Here is a 22249-nt window from a genome sequence, read left to right on the forward strand (position 1 = left end):
ACAATTATATCAAGAAAAGTTGCTGCACTACCCTGCTTCTCCTCTATCCAAGGCTTGGTCCGTGCATCTTTTTCCCACCTTTAGGCCTGTACAGGTGTTGACCTCTGACACCCGCAGGGTTTATGTGACATCTAATTAGATCAGGACACACAAAAGCTGTTCATGTAGCAATCTGCTGCTGTTTACCCCTCCGTGCTGCTTTGTTCATCAGCGATCTCAATAAAGAAGGACCTTCTTCAGTGTATATTACCAAAAGTGACCTCCAGCTATAGGTGAACTGTGACTTGTGTGTCTCCAGCTGAAGGGGATGAGAGGAAATGGCTGTAAGAGATGTGTAAAGCTGTATTCAATATCAAGGGCATCTGTCACTAGGTCTTTAAATTAAGAACCCTGCAAGCCCCTAAGCTAGCTGGTGTATTCAAAGCCACTAAACACCCTCCACTCTTCGTGTAGAGCAAATAGGTTGGAATGTAGCTCAATTGGCACTAGAAATCTATTACTTCCCAATGCTGAAAGTGAAAGGCCCTGTTTACTGGTACACATGGCCCAGTGACAGGCACCTTGTGCTATTTGCATTTATCACATGATAGGCACTGTATGGGCCATTTAAGATAGGGAAAGGCACCAACCAAGTAAACTCTATAAAGGAGTGTTGTAAACTTAAAGTGGTTGTGATTGTGGACATAAGCCCTTGAAAGGGAATGTCAGCCTCAAGTGAGCAGCTGATCATTAGGGACCCAACTGCAGTGGTCCTCTCTGATGCTGGGAACAGGGGTGCTTATACAACCACTTTATAGTCTATGGGAAATGTGGAAACATCTGTTTTTCATCTTCCATTTCCTTCCATATCCCTTGATGGAACCAAGCACCTTCATTGTCGGGAGAGTTTGCAGGTCTTGTGGTGAGACCTTCACCAATCAGACATTTATGGATTCCATTCTTTAATTTTAGTTTACAAATCTCCTTATGGTTTATTTGTGGAGAGTGATACATCCAAACATCTTAGGTTAGGTTTACATTGCCGTTGTGTTCCGTCCCATTTTGGGTCTGTTCGGCTTTTTTTGTTTCAAACGGCCCCAAAATGAGTCAGAGCACAACTGACTTCACCGGTTCCCGACACATCCCATTGATTTGAATAGGGTCTGTCTGGGATCCGGTAGTTTACTGGAGTTTAGTGGAGAAAAAAATTGTGCATGCACCATTTTTTTTCTCCACTAAAATTCCATCGTTATGAAGGACTTGCTGACAAGAGCTTCATATAGCCGAGCCCAACAGCAATGTAAACCTAGACTTACGCTTTGACAGTGCAGCTTTGCACAAAAAAATATAAAAACACATTGCTAATGAATTACGCACTTCTTCAGCACTATAGTTCAATATTCCAGAATGTCCTGCAATGCTTCATTCCTGGAGTTCTCCCCTAAACCTCTTCTGCCCTGGGTTTCTCTTCATCTTATCTACACTGGAAAAGCCTGTGCAATCTCACCCCTCTTATACATTGTGGCTTGCTCTGCCGTGTACACCCTCTTCCCTTTACTGCTTGAATCTGTAACACTGGGCCATGGTGAGAGAATGGAGCAGTGAAGAGAGACCTGACAAAGACAGGAGCAATGTACTGTGGGATCTATGTCAGAAGCAGCAGCACAGCCAACTATGTACAAGGAGTTGCACAGACTTTATCCTGACCCGTAAACTGACTTTTATGTAGCCATAAAAAAACATTTGATATGTTTTATGGATTTTATAAATGTGACATTTTTACTGTCTCTCCAGAGGCATACACTAAACAGAAGGGCAGACGAGAAATACTCAAATGTGGAGACCTCCTGATGGAGCTTTAAGCTACCCCCTAACGTGTGTCAGGAGGACAAAGTATTTGTTATCCGAAAAATAGCACCTTTGTGGGAGAGAAGGACTCTGTGACCCACAAGCTGGTAAATCAACCCTTGTCTGCTAATGTCTGTCTCACCTAAGGGCAGAGAAGGTGGAGGCAATCTAGCTTAAGATAGATTCCCCCTAGGAATCCTTTAACAACCTTTATGGAACGTACACCCTTATGTCGCTTTAAGAGTTCTACTATTCCTTAGTCTTTAAACCAGTTACCCAACCATTGTGCCTCAAGCTATTGCAAAACTACAACTGCCAGCATGCCCGGACAGCCTTCGGCTGTCCGGGCATGCTGGCAGTTGTAGTTTTGCAACAGCTGGAGGCACACTGCTTGGGAAACACTGCCTTAAACACCCGTCTGCCGCTGAATCACTTAGAAAGGGTCATTCCACTTACAGTGCCTTATTGTATTTTAAATGTTTTTTTATTTGCTATTTTTTATTTCATTTTCCAGTGACTCACAGGAGAAAAATCAGAAACGTGCAAAAATCCTATTTATCAGACATGTCTAATTTATTTATCGACAAGGTAAAACATTGTGATCCGGAGCTTGGGGGGGGGGGGGGTTGGTCTTGAGGACTTTCAATCTTATGGAATAACCTATTTCTGTAGGCTTCCTCTCCGTCCTGTGTTAATAATATAGGTGGATACGAGTTTGGATAATATATTCATGTTAAACTAGCAACCTCGGATTTTGAAATGTATACATTTAGATAGTCAACCAGCGGGGGAAACCAGGATGTAAATGCATTGTATGTATTCTAAAAGTGTACATATTGAAATGTAAATTATCATTCTATATTTTCTCTATATACTATATAGTGGGATATATTTTGTCAGTGGAATATTCCTAAATACTCTCTTTTATAACCCATTTTTAAATATTTTGTACAGATACTTTTATTAAATATTTTATGATTAAATTCTGTATTGGGGTTGTGTCTTTACTTTTACTTCGTGATCTGTATTGGCATATGTACAGTATAAAATCACAATAAAAATTCACATCCACGGCACCAGCACACATTGCGAACAGTATACACGGAGTATGGCCCAAAACACTGGATACTAAGGCTAAAAGGGTCTCTCCAGGATTAAAAAAAAGAAGAAAAAAAAGGTGATTTCTTAAAAAAAAAAAAAAAAAAAGAAAAAAAAAAAAACAGCACCACTCCTGTCCTCAGGTTGCGTGTGGTATTACAACTTGGCTTCATTTACTTTAATGGAACTTAGATACAAAACCACACACAACTTGATGACAGGTGGGTGCTGTTTTTATAAGAAACAGTACGAACAGTAAGAATCAGTACTGTTATTCAAGTTCTGGATAACAAAAAACACCATTTTATAAATTTGGGGGGCTTCCGATTCCCCACAGTGCACTTTTCGGTAAAAATGACATCATATCTTTATTCTGTAGATCAACTCGATTAAAATGATACCCGACTTATATAGGTTTGATTTTGTTTTACTTCTGTTAAAAAATTACCACTTTTTGCACCACAATTAGTATGTTTAAAAATGTCCTCTTCTGACCTCTATAACTTTTTTATTTTTCTGAATACAGGGATGTGTGAGGGCTAATTTTTTTGGCGCCATGATCTGTGAACTTTTGTTTTGATGGGACTTTTTGATTGCTTTTTATATATTTTTTTAGGGTATACAAAGTGACCAAAACACACAATTTTGGACTTTGTATTTTTATACGTAAACGCCAATGACCATGCGGTTTAATTGATATTATTTTTTTATAGTTTGGACATTTGCACACACGGCGATACCACATATGTTTATTTTTGTTTACATTTTTTTGTTCTTTTTAAATATGAAAAGGTGGGTGTTTCAAACTTTTATTAGGGAAGGGGTTAATTCACATTTATAAACTTTTTTTTTTTTTAACACAATTTTTTAGTCCCCATAGAGGAATATTACATGCAATGTTCTGATTGCATACACTGTTCAATGCTATGCCATTGGTTATTGTTATTGGTGCTCCATTGTTCCAGCCATGGCTGACTGGAGCTTCAGAGCAATGATCAGACGGCAAGGAGGCAGGTAAGGGCCCTCCTGCTGTCCTCAAAGCTGATTGTGACACTGTGGTTTTACAGGAGTCCTGATCAGCTCCGCTGAGCTGCTGGGACTGTTTTTAAATTTTTTTTTATTTTGATTGCGGCATTTAAGGAGTTAATGCCGGGCATCACCGGGATCAGTGATGTCCGTTATTAGCCATCGGGACCACCCCGCTATGAGGTGAGGTCAGCTCCTGAGCCCGCATCATAGAAGGTAGCGGGACGAGAGCGTACAGGTACGCCTTTCATCCTTAAAAGGATACCTCCGGGATGTACAACTTATCCCCTATCCTAAGGATTCGGGATAAGTGTTAGATCGCAGGGGGTCCGACCGCTGGGCCCCCCACAATCTCCTAAGCGGCAATCTCCGGCTCTGCCATAGAACTGCATGAAGAGGGCGTGTCGGCCGCAGCTTGGTGCTGTGGTCGGAAAAGCTCATTTCATGCAGGGAGCCGGGGCTCCGTTCAGGAGATCACAGGGGACCCCTGCAATCTAACACTTATCCCCTATTCTTAGGGGATAGGCGATAAGTTGTACATCCCGGACCATCAACAGAAAAGTTATGATACAAATAGGATACATTTTTCCTACCTACACAATTCTATTTGTTCTGACCACTTTGTGTGAAGGTTCTAAAAGTAAATCTATATTTGGTTGGTTAAATTTTAGAGGTTGTTCGGTTATCCTAAAGTTACAATTTGCTAAAATTTTGGTGCCAACATTGAGTCGCAAAAAAATGACACTAAACCATTGGGATGGAAATAGTCAATCTGCACCAATGAATTATGATAAGATTGGCTGTTACTTCCCTTGCCTCTCTTGGAAGCTGATACAAAGTGCATTAACCAGCAGAGGGCGACAATGAGTGCAGGAGAAAAAGTTTACAATCTGTTTTACATACTGAGGCGTAAAGCGAAAAAGGTACTTATAAACCCCTATTGAAAAAAGAAAAATTATTTATCATGTACATTAGATATATGTTTGGTACCAGTGATATCCACAGAGTAGTAATTCGATTTGTTCCTTAAAATTACTGATTTTTTGTAACAAAAGGTGACAGCACTCAGTTTTCGACCGAAGTATAAATATTAAAGGGATATTACAGTGAAAAACTATTGTTTTTTTTCATATAAACTGGCTCCAGAAAGTTAAACAGATTTGTAAATTACTTCTAATAGACAATCTTAACCCCTTAAGGACTGAGTCCTTTTTCACCTTAAAGGGGTACTCCGGTGAAAACCTTTTTTCTTTTAAATCAACTGGTGGCAGAAAGTTAAACATATTTGTAAATTACTTCTATTAAAAAATCTTAATCCTTCCTGTACTTATTAGCTGTTGAATACTACAGAGGAAATTCTTTTCTTTTTGGAATGCTCTTTGATGACATCACGACCACAGTTCTCTCTGCTGGCAGCAGTGCTAACCACTGCTAACCACTGAGCCACCATGCTGCCCTTAGCATACATCTGCTATGCATGTTTGCTCAAATGGACAGAGATGTCAGCAGAGTGCACTGTGTTCGTGATGTCATCAGTGTTCCAAAAAGAAAGGAATTTCCTCTGTAGCATTCAGCAGCTAATAAGTACTGGAAGAATTAAGATTTTTTTAATAGAAGTAATTTACAAATATGTTTAACTTTCTGGCACCAGTTGATTTAAAAGAAAAAAGGTTTTCACCGGAGTACCCCTTTAAGGACTGAGCCCTTTTTTGCAATTCTGACCACTGTCACTTTATGCATTAATAGCTCTGGAATGCTTTTACCGATTATTCTGATTCCGAAATAGTTTTTCGTGACATATTCTACTTTAACACAGTGGTAAATTTTCGTCGTTACTTGCATCCTTTCTTGGTAAAAAATTAAAAAATGTCATAAAAATTTTGCATTTTTCTAACTTTGAAACTCTCTGCTTGTAAGGAAAATGGTTATTCCAAATAAATTATATATTGGTTCACATATACAATATGTCTACTTTACATTTGCATCATAAAGTTGACATGTTTTTACTTTTGGAAGACATCAGAGGGCTTCAAAGTTCAGCAGCAATTTTCCAATTTCTCAAAAAATTTTCGAAATCAGAATTTTTCAGGGACCAGTTCAGTTTTGAAGTACATTTGAGAAGTCTTCATATTAGAAATACCCCATAAATGACCCCATCATAAAAACTGCACCCCCCAAAGTATTCAAAATGAAATTCTGAAAGTGTGTTAACCCTTTAGGTGTTTCACAGGAATAGCAGCCAGATGAAGGAGAAAATTCAAAATCTTCATTTTTTACACTCGCATGTTCTTGTAGACCCAGTTATTGAAATTTTACAAGGGGTAAAAGGAGAAAAAGCCCCCCAAAATTTGTAACCCAATTCCTCATGAGTAAGGAAATACCTCATATGTGGATCTTATGTGCTCTGTGGGTGCACTAAAAGGCTCAGAAGGAAAGAAGCGACAATGGGATTTTGGAGAGTGAGTTTTTCTGAAATGGTTTTTGGTGGGCATGTCACATTTAGGAAGCCCCTATGGTGCCAGAACAGCAAAAAAAAAAAAAAAAAAAAAAAACAACATGGCATACTATTTTGGAAACTACAACCCTTAAGGACCGTAACAAGGGGTAGGTTGAGCCTTAACACTCCACAGGTGTTTGACGACTTTTCGTTAAAGTCAGATGTGTAAATTAATCTATTTTTTTTCACAAAAATGCTAGTTTTTCCCCAAATTTTACATTTTTACAAGGGGTTATAAAAGAAAATGCACCTCCAAATTTGTAACCCCATCTCTTCTGAGTATGGAAATACCCCCTGTGTGGACGTCAAGTGCTCTGCTGGAGCACTACAATGCTCAGAAAAGAAGGAGTCACATTTGGCTTTTGGAAAGCAAATTTTGCTGAAATGGTTTTTGTGGGGCATGTCGCATTTAGGCATGGTGCCAAAACAGCAAAAAAAACAAAACAAAAAAAAAACATGGCATACTATTTTGGAAACTACACCCCTCAAGGAATGTAACAATTGATACAGTGAGCCTTAACACACCACAGGTGCTTGACAAATTTCCCCAAAAGTTGGACGTGAAAATGAAAAAATTAATTTTTTTCACTAAAATGCTGGTGTTACCCCAAATTTTTCATTTTCACAAGGGGTAATTGGAGAAAAAGCCTCCCAAAATTTGCAACCCCATTTCTTCTGAGTATGGAAATACCCCATATGTGGATATAAAGTGCTCTGCGGGCGAAACACTTAGGTAACAAACTCGGTTTCACAACCAATGTGTCTCCAGCTGTTGCAAAACTGCAACAACCAGCATGCATTGACAGTCCAAGGGCATGCTGAGAGTTGTAGTTTTGCAACAGCTGGAGGCACACTGCTACAACTCCCAGCATGCCCTTGTAGCAGTATTTTGGGGTGAAAAAAAGCTGTCCCTGCAGCTATTGCCTGTCTGCGTCTATGAGGAGTCCAAATACAGGAAGTGAGGACAGGAATAGTAGGGCTCTGTGCAGGCCAGGAGCAAGTCATAGAGCCTCACTGCACAGAGCCCTGCTTGTCCTCAGCGCACACAACTCTGCTTGTCCTCAGTGTACAGAGCCCTGCTTGTCCTCAGCGCACACAACTCTGCTTGTCCTCAGTGCACAGAGCCCTCCTTTTCCTCAGTGTACAGAGCCCTGCTTGTCCTCAGTGTACAGAGCCCTGCTTGTCCTCAGTGTACAGAGCCCTGCTTGTCCTCAGTGTACAGAGCTCTGCTTGTCCTCAGTGTACAGAGCCCTGCTTGTCCTCAGTGTACAGAGCCCTGCTTGTCCTCAGTGTACAGAGCCCTGCTTGTCCTCAGTGTACAGAACCCTGCTTGTCCTCAGTGTACAGAGCCCTGCTTGTCCTTAGTGTACAGAGCCCTGCTTGTCCTTAGTGCACAGATCCCTGCTTGTCCTTAGTGTACAGAGCCCTGCTTGTCCTTAGTGTACAGAGCTCTGCTTGTCCTCAGTGTACAGAGCCCTGCTTGTCCTCATTGCACAGAGCCCTGCTTGTCCTCAGTGTACAGAGCCCTGCATGTCCACAGTGTGCAAAGAAAGAAAGGAAAAAAATCCGCTCACACTTCCAGCAGCAAGCTCAATAGTGCCGAAGTAGCCAGTTGCACCGGGCGTGACAGCCACAGTCATGGTGTAGACTGAGACAAACAACTCTCTCAGGGAGAAATCCATCACTCCAGGCTCCAGTGAGGATATATAAAAATAGAAAGATTTATTTCATCTCCTTAAAACAATTACAAAACGGGGGGGGGGGGGGGGGTTGGCATTTCTAGGGGAGTGATTGCGTTTGAAAAAACTGGGAGACATGATTGCTAGAGATGAGCGAACTTTTAAAAAATTTGAATCGGCCGATTTGCCGAATTTTCCAATAAAGTTTGTTTCATTCCGAATTTTTTCACGGCGAATCTATATTAAAAAAGGCTATTTCTAGCCTACATACAGCCTCTATAGGGGTATAGAACACTTTGCTGTGTTCTAAGACGCATATGGAGTGTGCTGGGTTAGTGAAATAATACTGTTATTCAGAATAACATGCAGATTACCGGCATCGCTTTTAGAATCACTGCCGCACAATTAGAGAGCCTGGTGGTGGCATCAGTGTCAGGAGACCATATAGTGACTGAATGACACAGCGTGGAGGTGTTAGCAGCATGAGGAGACCATATAGTGGCTGAATGACACAGCGTGGAGGTGTTGGCAGCACACAGCGTGGATGAGGCTGAAGCATGAGGACACCATAAAGTGGCTGAATGACACAGCGTGGAGGTGTTGGCAGCATGAGGAGACCATATAGTGGCTGAATGGCACACCGTGGAGGTGTTGGCAGCATGAGGACACCATATAGTGGCTGAATGGCACAGCTTGGCTGAGGCTGAAGCATGAGGACACCATATAGTGGCTGAATGACACAGCGTGGAGGTGTTGGCAGCATGAGGAGACCATATAGTGGCTGAATGGCACAGCGTGGAGGTGTTGGCAGCATGAGGACAACATATAGTGGCTGAATGGAACAGTGTGGAGGTGTTGGCAGCATGAGGACACCATATAGTGGCTGAATGACACAGCTTGGATGAGGCTGAAGCATGAGGACACCATATAGTGGCTGAATGACACAGCGTGGAGGTGTTGGCAGCATGAGGAGACCATATAGTGGCTGAATGGCACAGCGTGGAGGTGTTGGCAGCATGAGGACACCATATAGTGGCTGAATGACACAGCGTGGAGGTGTTGGCAGCATGAGGAGACCATATAGTGGTTGAATGGCACAGCGTGGAGGTGTTGGCAGCATGAGGAGACCATATAGTGGCTGAATGACACAGCATGGAGGTGTTGGCAGCATGAGGAGACCATATAGTAGATGAATGGCACAGCCCGGAGTTGCCAGCAGCGTGAGTAGGCACTAGGCCTTCACAATCCCTAAGATTAAAAGATGAATTAAGAAATTTAAACCAAAGATTTTGGATAGCGGGTGCTACCTATGAGAAAATTTGAAATTCCCAGACCCAGGCCCCACAGCAGCATCAGTAACCCATATATTGCCTGAATGACACAGCCTGGAGTTGGCTGATGCATGAGTACACACCAGGGCTTCACAATCCCCCCAAAAAACACCACAATTTTTGAAATTTTTGAAAAAGATTTTGGATAGCGGGTGCTACCTATGAGAAAATTTGAAATTCCCAGACCCAAGCCCCACAGCGGAATCAGTAACCCATATATTGCCTGAATGACACAGCCTGGAGTTGGCTGATGCACGAGTACACACCAGGGCTTCACAATCCCCCCCAAAAAACACCACAATTTTAGAAATTTTTGAAAAAGATTTTGGATAGCGGGTGCTACCTATGAGAAAATTTGAAATTCCCAGACCCAGGCCGCACTGTGGCATCAGTAACCCATATATTGCCTGAATGACACAGCCTGGAGTTGGCTGATGCACGAGTACACACCAGGGCTTCACAATCCCCCCCAGAAAACACCACAATTTTAGAAATTTTTGAAAAAGATTTTGGATAGCGGGTGCTACCCATGAGAAAATGTGAAATTCCCAGACCCAGGCCCAGCAGCGCCATCATTTTTTTATTTGAAAATTAAAACAAATTTTGAGTGTCCCGGACCCCATCGTGTGGGTACGAAGGACCAAATCCAACAAGCCCCCACAGCAACATCAGTAAAGCATATATTGCCTGAATGACACAGCCTGGAGTTGGTTGATTCACGAGTACACAGCAAGGCTTCACAATTCCCCCCCAAAAACACGACAATTTTAGAAATTTTTGAAAAAGATTTTGGATAGCAGGTGCTACCCATGAGAAAATGTGAAATTCCCAGACCCAGGCCCAGCAGCGCCATCATTTTTTTATTTGAAATTTAAAACAACCTTTGCATGTCCCGGACCCCAGCGTGTGGGTACGAAGTACCAAATCCAACAAGCCCCCACAGGGCTCATGTGGCCGTGAGATTTAGGCGCAACGTCTCCATTGCCCTGACCGGCCATTGTTTCCAAGACTTCTCGCCAAGGAAAACCATGTGAAGAACAGCGTGACACCACCTTGACCTGCACACATGGTATGCTAAAGGGCCACGGAGACTTGTCCGGGCAGTGGAGGCTTAAGACACAGTGGAGGATGTGGAGGCGGAGTAGCACACTGTCGCAGGACCAGCAGGCTGACAGAGTGTAGCAGGAAGCAGCATTGAGTACACACCAGGGCATCAGAATCCCAAAGAAAAAAACTAAATTTTAAAAATAATTTTAAGAATATTTAGGACAGCGGGTGCTACCTATATTTGCCTGAATGACACAGCCTGGAGTTGGCTGATGCATGAGTACACACTACGGCTTCACAATCCCTCCCAAAAAAAACACCAATTGTAGAAATTTATGAAGAAGACTTTTGGATAGAGGGTGCTACCTGTGAGAACATTTGAAATTCCAAGACCCAGGCCCAGCAGCGCCATCAATAAACCATATATTGCCTGAATGACACAGGCTGGAGTTGGCTGATGCATGAGTACGAACCAAAGCTTCACAATCCCTAATAAAAAAGACAAACATTTTTGATGAAAAATTTTAACGTAAATTTAGGACAGCGAGTGCTCTCTATATATTACCAGAATGACGCAGCCTGGAGTTGGCTGCAGCATGAGGAGACCATTGAAATGTGTGATTTTTTTATTTGAAATTTAAATCAAAATTTGTGTCCCGGACCCCGCCTTGTGGGTACAAAGGACCTAATCTCACAAGCACCCACAGGGCTCATGTGGCCGTAAGATGTAGGCGCAACGTCTCCATAGCCCTGACTGGCCATTTTTGGTTTTTGTACCTTTGTTTAAGGACAAGCGCATATCCAAGAGTCCAGAATACTCTATAATGCAGGACGGTGGACCACCAAAAGACATTGTTCTATAAAATATTTTTTTTTATGAAATAAAGAAGCAGAGTTCATCCCTCTGCGTATTTTTTTGTGTGAAAATTTTACTTAAACAATCACACGCAACAATCGTTCAATGGTGTAATGGTTATTATTGTGGAAAATTCAAGTTTATGACTGTGATAATTATCCGAAAATTTGAAAAAAACACTACCCAAGAGTGTTTAATAACCCCATACATTGCACCATAAATGTTGAAATTTAAATTAAGCATGTATGTATGTATTTAAAAAATCCTAAAATTAAAGGCCCAAGCCCAGAAGCATCATGAAGTCAAGTAGTTCCTGAAAGACACAGGAGCAGTCAGGAGTAGGCATCAGCAGTACCCAAGAGGCTTTAATAACCCATTACATTGCACGATCACTCGCGAGATCGAGCAATAACAGGAGTGTTATGCCCTCAGATGTCCGGGGCTGCACGCGTGCTACACTGAATGGACCAGCGTGTGTCTATCTTTCACCGACAGGTGCGGGTAACCCGCTGAACCCCGTTCGCGATAGGGATCAGGGATTGCATTTATTTGCCAGGAAAGAAGAATCACAACTAAGCGCGGGTCATAAGCTCGGGTTAATTAAGTCCCTGCCCTTTGTACACACCGCATGTCTACTACCGATTGGATGGTTTAGTGAGGTCCTCAGATCGGCCCCGGTGGGGTAGGAGAAGGCCCTAGCAGAGTGCCGAGAATTTAAAGATCATAGTTGAAATTTGCATTAAGCTTGTAATAGCTACTGCTAAACTTCCAAAAATTGAAGGCCCAAGGCCTGAGGCATCAGGGAGGCAATTATTTCCTGAAAGACACAGAATGAGTCAGGAGCAGTCAGGAGCAGTACCCAAGAGGGTTTCATAACCAACCCCTTAAATTTAAAGATGAATGTTGAAATTTGCATTAAGCATGTATTTAGCTGCTGCAAAACATTCAAAAATTGAAGGCCCAAGGCCTGAGGCATCGGAGAGGCAAGTAGTTCCCGAAAAACACAGAATGAGTCAGGAGCAGTCATTTGCAGTACCCAAGAGGGTTTCATAACCATCCCCTTACATTTAAAGATGAATGTTGAAATTTGCATTAAGCATGTATTTAGCTACTGCTAAACATCCAAAAATTGAAGGCCCAAGGCCTGAGGGCATGGAGGCAAGTAGTTCCTGAAAGACACAGAATGAGTATGGAGCAGGCATTTGCAGTACCCAAGAGGGTTTCATACCCCTTACATTTAAAGATCAATGTTGACATTTGCATTAAGCATATATTTAGCTACTGCCAAACATCCAAAGATTAAAGGCCCAAGGCCAGAAGCATCAGTGAGGCAAGTAGTTCATGAAAGACACAGGATGAGCCAGGAGCAGGCAATCGCAGTACCAAAGAGGGTTTCATAACCAACCATAATTGGGAAATGTTGGTGTAGCAGCATGGTCAATCTACTCTGAGGCATCTGGAATTGGTGACTGGAAATCCTGGCTGATCCATCCCTGATTCATTTTGACAAACGTTAGTCTCTCCACATTTTTAGTGGACAGACGAGTTCACCTTGGGGTGACTATGGCCCCGGCCGCACTAAACACCCGCTCCGATGGCACACTACTGGCCAGGCAGGACAGCTTTTCCAGGGCAAACTCTGCTAGTTGTGGCCATAAATCAGGTTTGGCTGCCCAGAAGTCCAGCGGATCTTCAATGGTTGTTGGCATGGCCATGTCAAGGTATGCCACCACCGGCAGGTTCAGGTCCTGCTCCATGTCTACCATCTGCTGATGAGTTGCTTCACTATGCGGGTGAAGAAAGCTACTCATCAGCGACTGTAGACTCAGGCTGCTGCTGATTGAGCTGGTACTGCTCCTGCCACCCCTCCCCAGCAGCCATGGCAGTGGAAGGTGAGCGCAGAGGGCCCCCCGAGTCAGATCTGCGAGTGGATGGACCATGTGGCCAATAGGCATCAGCCAACTGACTACGTAGAATCTCTCTGTAGTAGGTCAGTTTGTCCTCCCTCTCAGTGGGTGTAAAAAAGGCCCTCATTTTGGGACGGTAGCGAGGGTCTAATAAGGTGGAGATACAGAAGTCATCCTGCTGACAAATTTTGACAATTCGGGGGTCACTACGCAAGCAACTGAGCATGCATCGTGCCATTTGCGCCAGTGACTCGGAGGGACTACTTGCCTCCATCTCCATTGCATACTGCCATGGTGTGTCTGGGTCCTCTGTCTCAACCTCCTCATAACCCTCCAGCTCCTCTGGCTGCTCCTCCTCTCCTGTCCGATGACTAGAAACACCGGCCATCTCATCCAACCTAAACTGTGCTCCGCTCTGCCCCTCATCATCCTCCTCCTCCAGTTCAGCCCCCACAGGGCTCATGTAGCCTTGAGATGTAGGAGCAACGTCACCATTGCTGTGACCAGCCATGGTTTCAATCATTTGTTGTAGGAAATGTGGGAGTGGAATTACGTTGTTCATGGCGTAATCCAGGCGACTCAGAAATAATGTGGCTTCCTCAAAGGGCCTCAGCAAATGGCAGGGGTCACGTATGAGCTGCCACTCGTTCACATTGAAGTTACACAGGGGAGTACTCCTATCTGCTTGGATCATCAAGAAATAGGTGATGGCTTTTCTTTGTTCGTATAGTCTGTCCAACATATTGAGGGTGGAATTCCAACATGTGGCAACGTCACAAATAAGACTATGTTGTGGGATACCGTTCTGACGCTGCAGCTCAAGGAAGGTGTGCTTGGCGGTGTACGAGTGGCTGAAGTGCATGCACAGTTTCCTTGCCATTTTCAGGATGTTTTGCAAATGGGGTGAAGACTTGAGGAAGTGCTTGACAACCAGATTCAACACGTGTGCCATGCAGGGCGCATGTTTCTCACTTCCTTGTCGCAGCGCGGACACGATGTTCTTCCCGTTGTCGGTCACCATGGTTCCCCTTTCCAGATTTTGTGGAGTAAGCCATACTCGGATTTCTTTACGAATGAACTTTAGCAGTTCCTCCCCTGTGTGACTACGTTCGCCAAGGCAAACCATGTGAAGAACAGCTTGACACCGCCGTGCCCTACACACATGGTACGATGAAGGGCCACCGAGATTTGGATGTGCAGTGGAGGCCGAGGACACGGTGGAGGATGAGGAAGTGGCGTCGCACGCTGTAACAGGACCAACTGCCTGGGAGCGAAAGCGTGGAGGAGGAAGCGGTGTGACCTGTCCAAGTTGCTGTTGTGGCTGTGCAGGAACCACATTTACCCAGTGGGCCGTAAAAGACAAGTATCGTCCCTGCCCATAGTTACAGCTCCACACGTCGGCGCTGCCGTGCACTTTTGAACAGACCGACAGGCTCAAGGACTGGCCCACCTTCTCTTCTACAAACTTATGCAGGGCTGGTACTGCCTTCTTCGCAAAGAAATGACGGCTTGGGACTCTCCACCTCGGCTCGGCACAAGCCATAAATTCTCTGAAAGGTGCAGAGTCCACCACTTGAAAAGGGAGGGACTGCAACACCAGCAACTTGGACAGGAGCACATTCAACTTCTGCGCCGTTGGATGAGTGGGCGCATACTGTTGTCTCTTGGACATGGCTTTGCCGATAAATTGTTGGCGGAATGGCTGACTAAAAGCGGGAGAAGCAGGAGCGACAGAAGGAGGGTTTGACACAAAGCTCCCTTCAGCTGAGGTGGTGGAGCCTTGGCTGTGTGAAGGAAGGAGTGGATGGCCACTGGGTGATGCAGCAGGCTGGACCACTACATCGGAGCCACGGTTCTCCCAGGCCGCTTTATGGTGGTGAAGCATGTGTTGAGGGAGGGCTGTGGTGCCGACATTGGGACCCTGGCCACGCTTCACCTTCTGCAGACAGATCTTGCATGTGGCTACATGAACCTCCTCCGGATGCCTTATGAAAAACTTCCACACCGCCGAGTAGCTGATTTTCCCACCCGCTGTCCGCACTAATTGACTGCTACTGGCGCCGTCTCCAGGAACCCCTGTTCCACTACCTCCCGGAAAGGTAGGCTGCCGCGAAGCAGGTGGTCTCCCCCGGGCACGTTTGGCTCCTGAATTTCCACTACTGCCACCACACTGACTGCCAACCGTGCTACCGCTTTGCTGCCTCAAGGGCAACCTGTAACTCTCTTCTCCTCAACAGTTGTGTGCACGTCACTGATGTCCTCCTCAGGTTCCCCAACAGTGTCTGCTTCAGGACCCTGAACACTTGCAACACTGCCTCCCACGTCACTCTCCACATCACTATTTGGCCGCCTAGCGGAGCAAGCGGCGCATGTCTCCTCCCCTTCTTGGCTGTCCAGTAGCTGCTGACTGTCCTCTATTAGATCGTCCTCAGTAAATAGTGGAGCTTAACCCACAGCATAAGATACTTCTCTAGGAGAGGGAACAGCATAGGACAAAGGCAATGGGAGGACAGGGACTGCTCCCGGGCCATGCCAACTGAGGGTTGTGTCTGAGGAACCCACCGACTGTTGACTGGGGGTGTCAGATGTCACTTGTGATGATGTGGATGAGCGTGTTAACCAATCGATGACGGCAGATGGGTTGCTGGTGGAGACACGACCGCTGGTTGATAACGGGAGCTCAGGCCTCTCGCTGCGACTCCTGCTGCCACTCGCCCCCAAGTCTGCTGCCAACTCTGCCTGAAGTATTTAGGCCTCTTCCACTCCTCTGTGCAAGTCCTGGCACTTCTCTGCCTGACATACTTTGTGCGTTTATGAGGGTATTACAATACGCTACACTATTCTTTAAACAGTATTTGTCTAGAACAGCAGCAGGTGATTACTTACGGCTGTCCTTTCACAGTATGTAGGCCCTTGACAGATTAACAGGTACTAGATGGTACAATACTTGGATGTACCTATGCGGTCTGCACTGATGAGGGCAGTAATAAGCGTAACTATATGCAGAAAAAACTCTGTATCTTTGTAAAACACCAGCCGGTGAATGCTATTGTTTGGACTTTGACGGTATGGAGCACCTTGACACCTTAACAGGTACTAAATGGTACAATACTTGGATGTACCTATGCGGTATGCACTGATGAGGGCAGTAATATGCCTAACTATATGCAGAAAAAAATCTGTATTTTTGTAAAACACCAGCTGGTGAATACTATTGTTTGGACTTTGACGGTATGGAGCACCTTGACAGATTAACAGGTACTAAATGGTACAATACTTGGATGTACGTATGCGGTATGAACTGATGAGGGCAGTAATATGCCTAACTATTAGCAGAAAAAAATCTGTATTTTTGTAAAACACCAGCCGGTGGATACTATTGTTTGGACTTTGATGGTTTGGAGCACCTTGACAGCTTAACAGGTACTAAATGGCACAATACTTGGATGTACCTATGCGGTATGCACTGATGAGGGCAGTAATATGCCTAACTATACGCAGAAAAAAATCTGTATTTTTGTAAAACACCAGCCGGTTGATACTATTGTTTGGACTTTGATGGTATGGAGCACCTTGACAGCTTAACAGGTACTAAATGTTACAATACTTGGATGTACCTATGCGGTCTGCACTGATGTGGGGCAGTAATAAGCGTAACTATACGCAGAAAAAATTCTGTATTTTTGTAAAACACCAGCCGGTGGATACTATTGTTTGGACTTTGACGGTATGGAGCACCTTGACAGATTAACAGGTAGTAAATGGTACAATACTTGGATGTACCTATGCGGTATGCACTGATGATGGCAGTAATATGCCTAACTATACGCAGAAAAAACTCTGTATTTTTGTAAAACACCAGCCGGTGAATGCTATTGTTTGGATTTTGACGGTATGGAGCACCTTGACAGCTTAACAGGTAGTAAATGGTACAATACTTGGATGTACCTATGTGGTATGCACTGATGAGGGCAGTAATAAGCGTAACTATGCGTAGAAAAAACTCTGTATTTTTGTAAAACACCAGCCGGTGAATGCTATTGTTTGGACTTTGATGGTATGGAGCACCTTGACAGCTTAACAGGTACTAAATGGTACAATACTTGGATGTACCTATGCGGTATGCACTGATGAGGGCAGTTATATATGCGTAACTATACGCAGAAAAAACTATTAAAAAAAAAAAAAACTGCCGGTGAATACTATTGTTTGGACTTGCACAGCATGTAGCTCCTTGACAGATTAACAGGTACAAAATGGTACAAATGCACTACAGTCCACTGAACAATCATGTATTTCTGAACAGCAGCAGGACCCAACAGTGCAGCACCACAAAAAAAAATCCAGGGATTAAACCCTAAATTGCACTCTGTCACACAATTCTGAGCAGCAGAAGATTTGTGGAGCAAAAAAAAAATAAACTCAATTGGGCTGAAAAATGAGGAGATGAGATGCTTCAGAAAGTTCAGGCAGCTTGGAGATCTGTATGAGGCAGCCGACAGCTATCTGCCCCTCTCTGCTGCAATGCTCAATAACGTGAATAGGAGGTTTAGCAATCAATGATCCTTCTCAGTGTAACAGCACAGCACTCTGCACTCCTGCCTTTCCCTAATGCTGATGTGACTAGCAGTTGCAGTGTAACGCTGTGGTATGAGCTATTCACACACACACAGTCCCGTCCTCTCCATCTGAGTGCATAGTTTAAATGAAGAGAGGCAAGATGGCCGCCGATTATATAGGGGCTGTGACATCACAGGGGTCAGTGAACACTGATAGGCTGCATCTCACATGTGATTCAGGGTCAGCCCGCCTACCTTAATTCCCACCACTGTTTCCCGTCCTCCCATAATCCCCTGCCCCATGTACTCACATGTGGATCCGCCATCTTAGGTCTCCAATAGCCTGGAACGCTGTAAAATTGAGTTTAATGAAGCGATTCGCGCAATCGAATCGCGCCGATATTCGCATTCGTTGCGAATCAAATTTTTCATGTAATTTGTAACGAATTCGGGTTCGTCAACTCCGATTCGCTCATCTTTAACGATTGCCTATAGTGGCATTTTTCTGTGCTACATATCTGCACCCTTCAGACAGAATTCTACTCAGAATGTAGTCTTGATGTAAAATGGGAAGATTCTTTTTCACAATGTGTTTGACATGTTCGTAATGTTGTGAAAAAACTGGGAAAAAACTACTGGAGATTTTGACATAATGCGACTTTCTCCCACTGTACAAAAAATCAGCTCTACTTTTGTTATTTACAATGTTCTCGGCACGGTCAATAAGACCAGGAACATATCCTCTACTAAGAAGGCTTGATCTAATATCTTCACATTCCTGTTTATAAAAAACATCTTTGGAACATGATCTCCTAGCTTTGACAAATTCACCTATTGGCAAATTGCATATAGTGTGCTTCTCATGTCCGCTTTTCACATGCAATAGGGAATTGCCAGAGCAAGGTTTCCTATACAACTTAGTGTGAATAGTGCCCGAGGGAAGGTCAGAAAGAAAAAAAGACATAAAAAAAAATCATTTTGATTGGGTGAAAATTACACGTGAGGAATAAATTGTCTGCATTACTGTTAATGTACTGTGTGAAAGAAGAAATGATTTGATGGTCACATTGTCCCCGCCATACTGCGCGGATATCATCAATATATTGTCCATACCACGCGATGTGGCGGAGAAAGGGGTTAGCTGTAGTGTGGATGGATCTCTCCTCCCACGAGGCCATATAGAGGTTGGCCAATGAGGGCAAGAATTTGGCCCCCATCAGACAACCCCTGACCTGAAGGAGGAAAGATCCATCGAACCCCCCCCCCCCGCCATACAAATTTCCTTAATGAAGGGGGAGTGACTTGTACATTTCTTGTCTATTTATTCGGGGTCTCATTACAGTTTTGTAAGCCTTGATAAAGGGTCCTCCCTTTTTTCCCCGATTTGTAATGGTTTTAAGAAGATTAAATAAAGCTTTTTATTTTTAACCCCTTAAGGACCAAGCCCATTTTCACCTTAAGGACCAGGCCAATTATATTTTAGCGTTTTCGTTTTTTCCTCCTAAAAGCCATCTCTTTTATATTTCCATCTACAGACCCATATAAGGGCTTGTTTTTTGCATGACCAATTGTACTTTGTAATGAAACCTCTCATTTTACCATAAAATGTACGGCGAACCCAAAAATTTTTTTGGGGGGGAGGAAATTTAAATGAAAACCACAATTTTGCACATTTTGGAGGATTTCGTTTTCACACTGTACAATTTACGGTAAAAATGACGTGTTCTTTATTCTGTGGGTCAAGACGATTAAAATGATACCCATGGCTAGATACTTTTATATTTTTGTACCGCTAAAAAAAATGTAAAACTTTTTGTACAAAATCAGTAATCTAAAATCGCCCTATTTTTACCACCTATAACTTTTTCAGTTTTCCGTATATAGGGCGGTATGAGGGCTCATTTTTTGCTGTACTTTTTATCGATACCACATTTGCATATATAAAACTTTTATATAATTTTTTATAAATATTTTTTTAAATAAAATGTGACAAAGAAGCATCATTTTTTGACTTTTTTTTAACCCCTTAAAGGGGTATTCCAGGCCAAAACTTTTTTTTATATATCAGCTGGCTCCGGAAGGTTAAACAGATTTGTAAATTACTTCTATTAATAGTTATTAGCTTCTGAAGTTGAGTTGCTGTTTTAGGTCTAACTGCTTTCTGATGACTCACGTCCCAGGAGCTGTGCAGCTCCTATGGGGATATTTTCCCATTATGCACAGCTCCCGAGATGTGACATCATCATTGAGCAGTTAGACAGAAAACTTCAGAAGCTAATAACTATTGGAAGGATTAAGATTTTTTAATAGAAGTAATTTACAAATCTGTTTAACTTTCCAGAGCCAGTTGATATATATAAAAAAAGTTTTTGCCTGGAATACCTCTTTAAGGACTCAGCCCATTTGGGCCTTATTGGGACTTATTTTTAAGTTTTAATTTTTTCCTCCTCGACTTAAAAAAATCATAACTCTTTTATATTTTCATCCACAGACTAGTATGAGGGCTTGTTTTTTGTGCGACCAGTTGTCCGTTGTAATGCCATCACTCACTTCACCATAAAATGTATGGCGCAACCAAAAAAATACAATTTGTGTGGGGAAATTAAAAAGAAAACCGCAATTTTGCTAATTTTGGAAGGTTTCGTTTTCACGACGTACAATTTACGGTAAAACTGACATGTGTTCTTTATTCTTTGGGTCAATATGATCAAAATGAGCCTTGCTTGTCCTCAGTGTACAGAGCCCTGCTTGTCCTCAGTGTACAGAGCCCTGCTTGTCCTCAGTGTACAGAGCCCTGCTTGTCATCACTGCACAGAACCCTGCTTGTCCTCAGTGCACAGAGTCCTGCTTGTACTCCGTGCACAGAGCCCTGCTTGCCCTCAGTGTACAGAGCCCTGCTTGTCCTCAGTGTACAGAGCCCTGCTTGTCCTCAGTGCACAGAGCCCTGTTTGTCCTCAGTGTACAGAGCCCTGCTTGTCCTCAGTGTACAGAGCCCTGCTTGTCCTCAGTGTACAGAGCCCTGCTTGTCCTCAGTGCACAGAGCCTTGCTTGTCCTCAGTGTACAGAGCCCTGCTTGTCCTCGGTGTACAGAGCCCTGCTTGTCCTCGGTGTACAGAGCCTTGCTTGTCCTCAATATACAGAGCCTTGCTTGTCCTCAGTGTACAGAACCCTGCTTGTTCTCAGTGTACAGAGCCCTGTTTGTCCTCAGTGTACAGAGCCCTGCTTGTCCTCAGTGTACAGAGCCCTGCTTGTCCTCAGTGTACAGAGCCCTGCTTGTCCTCAGTGCACAGAGCCCTGCTTGACCTCCCTCACTTCCTGTATTTGGACTCCTCATAGAGACATACAAACAATAGCTGTAGGGACAAAAATATACAAATTTTTTAACCAATGTACATTACAAATATACATATAATGGTGTTATTAAAATGTTTTTGTTGACAACAGGTACACTTTAAAGACTTTGGTGACCCACATGGTCCCTTTAGTGTTTACCCACAACTAGACACTGTCCATTCTAAAACAAGAAGCTTGTTGGCCTGCTACGAATCCGCTGAGCTAATAACATATGCTGTAGTAGGGTTGCATGTCCTCTCAGATTTTCTCTTACTATGGAATATCTGAGAAAGCTCCAAGCTGAGAAGTTGTAGCTCGAAGCAACCATTTGACAAATGCATAGTAATAACCATGAACTGTGACGTAGCAGAACGATCTCTGGAGAAGAGAAGGAACACGAGTGGAGACAAACAAGGTCTGTGCGACAAACAAATGCAGGACTGTCCGGGTTGTGTAAAAACAGCCTGAAGTGCAAGCTGTATGTAATCTAAGAAAAGTAAAAAAATAATACAATAAACAGTCAAAAAGACATAAAATCACCAGACAATAGACTGGAAGAGGTTTACTGATGAAATGTACATGACCTCATTCAATTAGAAACAATTAATGACAACTTCCAATGTGTTTTCTCATAGTTAAGAATCACTTTAATTGTTTCAGAGACATTGCTCGGGGTCCCAGTTAAAGGCCTGGCACGGAGAGTTCCTAAGAGGAAGTAATAACTTGCTCCATAAAATTGTGATTAGCCTTAAAGTTGAAACATCTGATAATCATAAGAAGGTATTCAGCAGAAAGCAAAGGGATTTACTGGTCCAAAACTCAGCACTAAGCAGTAATGTGACAGAATATGGAATATAACAGTAAAAATATACCATAATACTACTGTGGACAAGTATATCCTGAAAGCTATGGGATGGTGTGAGGGAAAGGGAAGCCTTCACATGTTCAAAGATTTTAGAATACTTAACCCCTTAAGGACACAGCCAGTTGCAATTTCGTTTTTTCCTCTTTGGCTGAAATTCATAACTTTTTTTATTTTTCCATCCACAGACCCATTTAGGGCTTGTTTTTTTTCATCACCAATTATAC

The sequence above is a fragment of the Hyla sarda genome, chromosome 3 (genome assembly GCF_029499605.1).
Source record: "Hyla sarda isolate aHylSar1 chromosome 3, aHylSar1.hap1, whole genome shotgun sequence".
Classification (NCBI taxonomy): Eukaryota; Metazoa; Chordata; class Amphibia; order Anura; family Hylidae; genus Hyla; species Hyla sarda.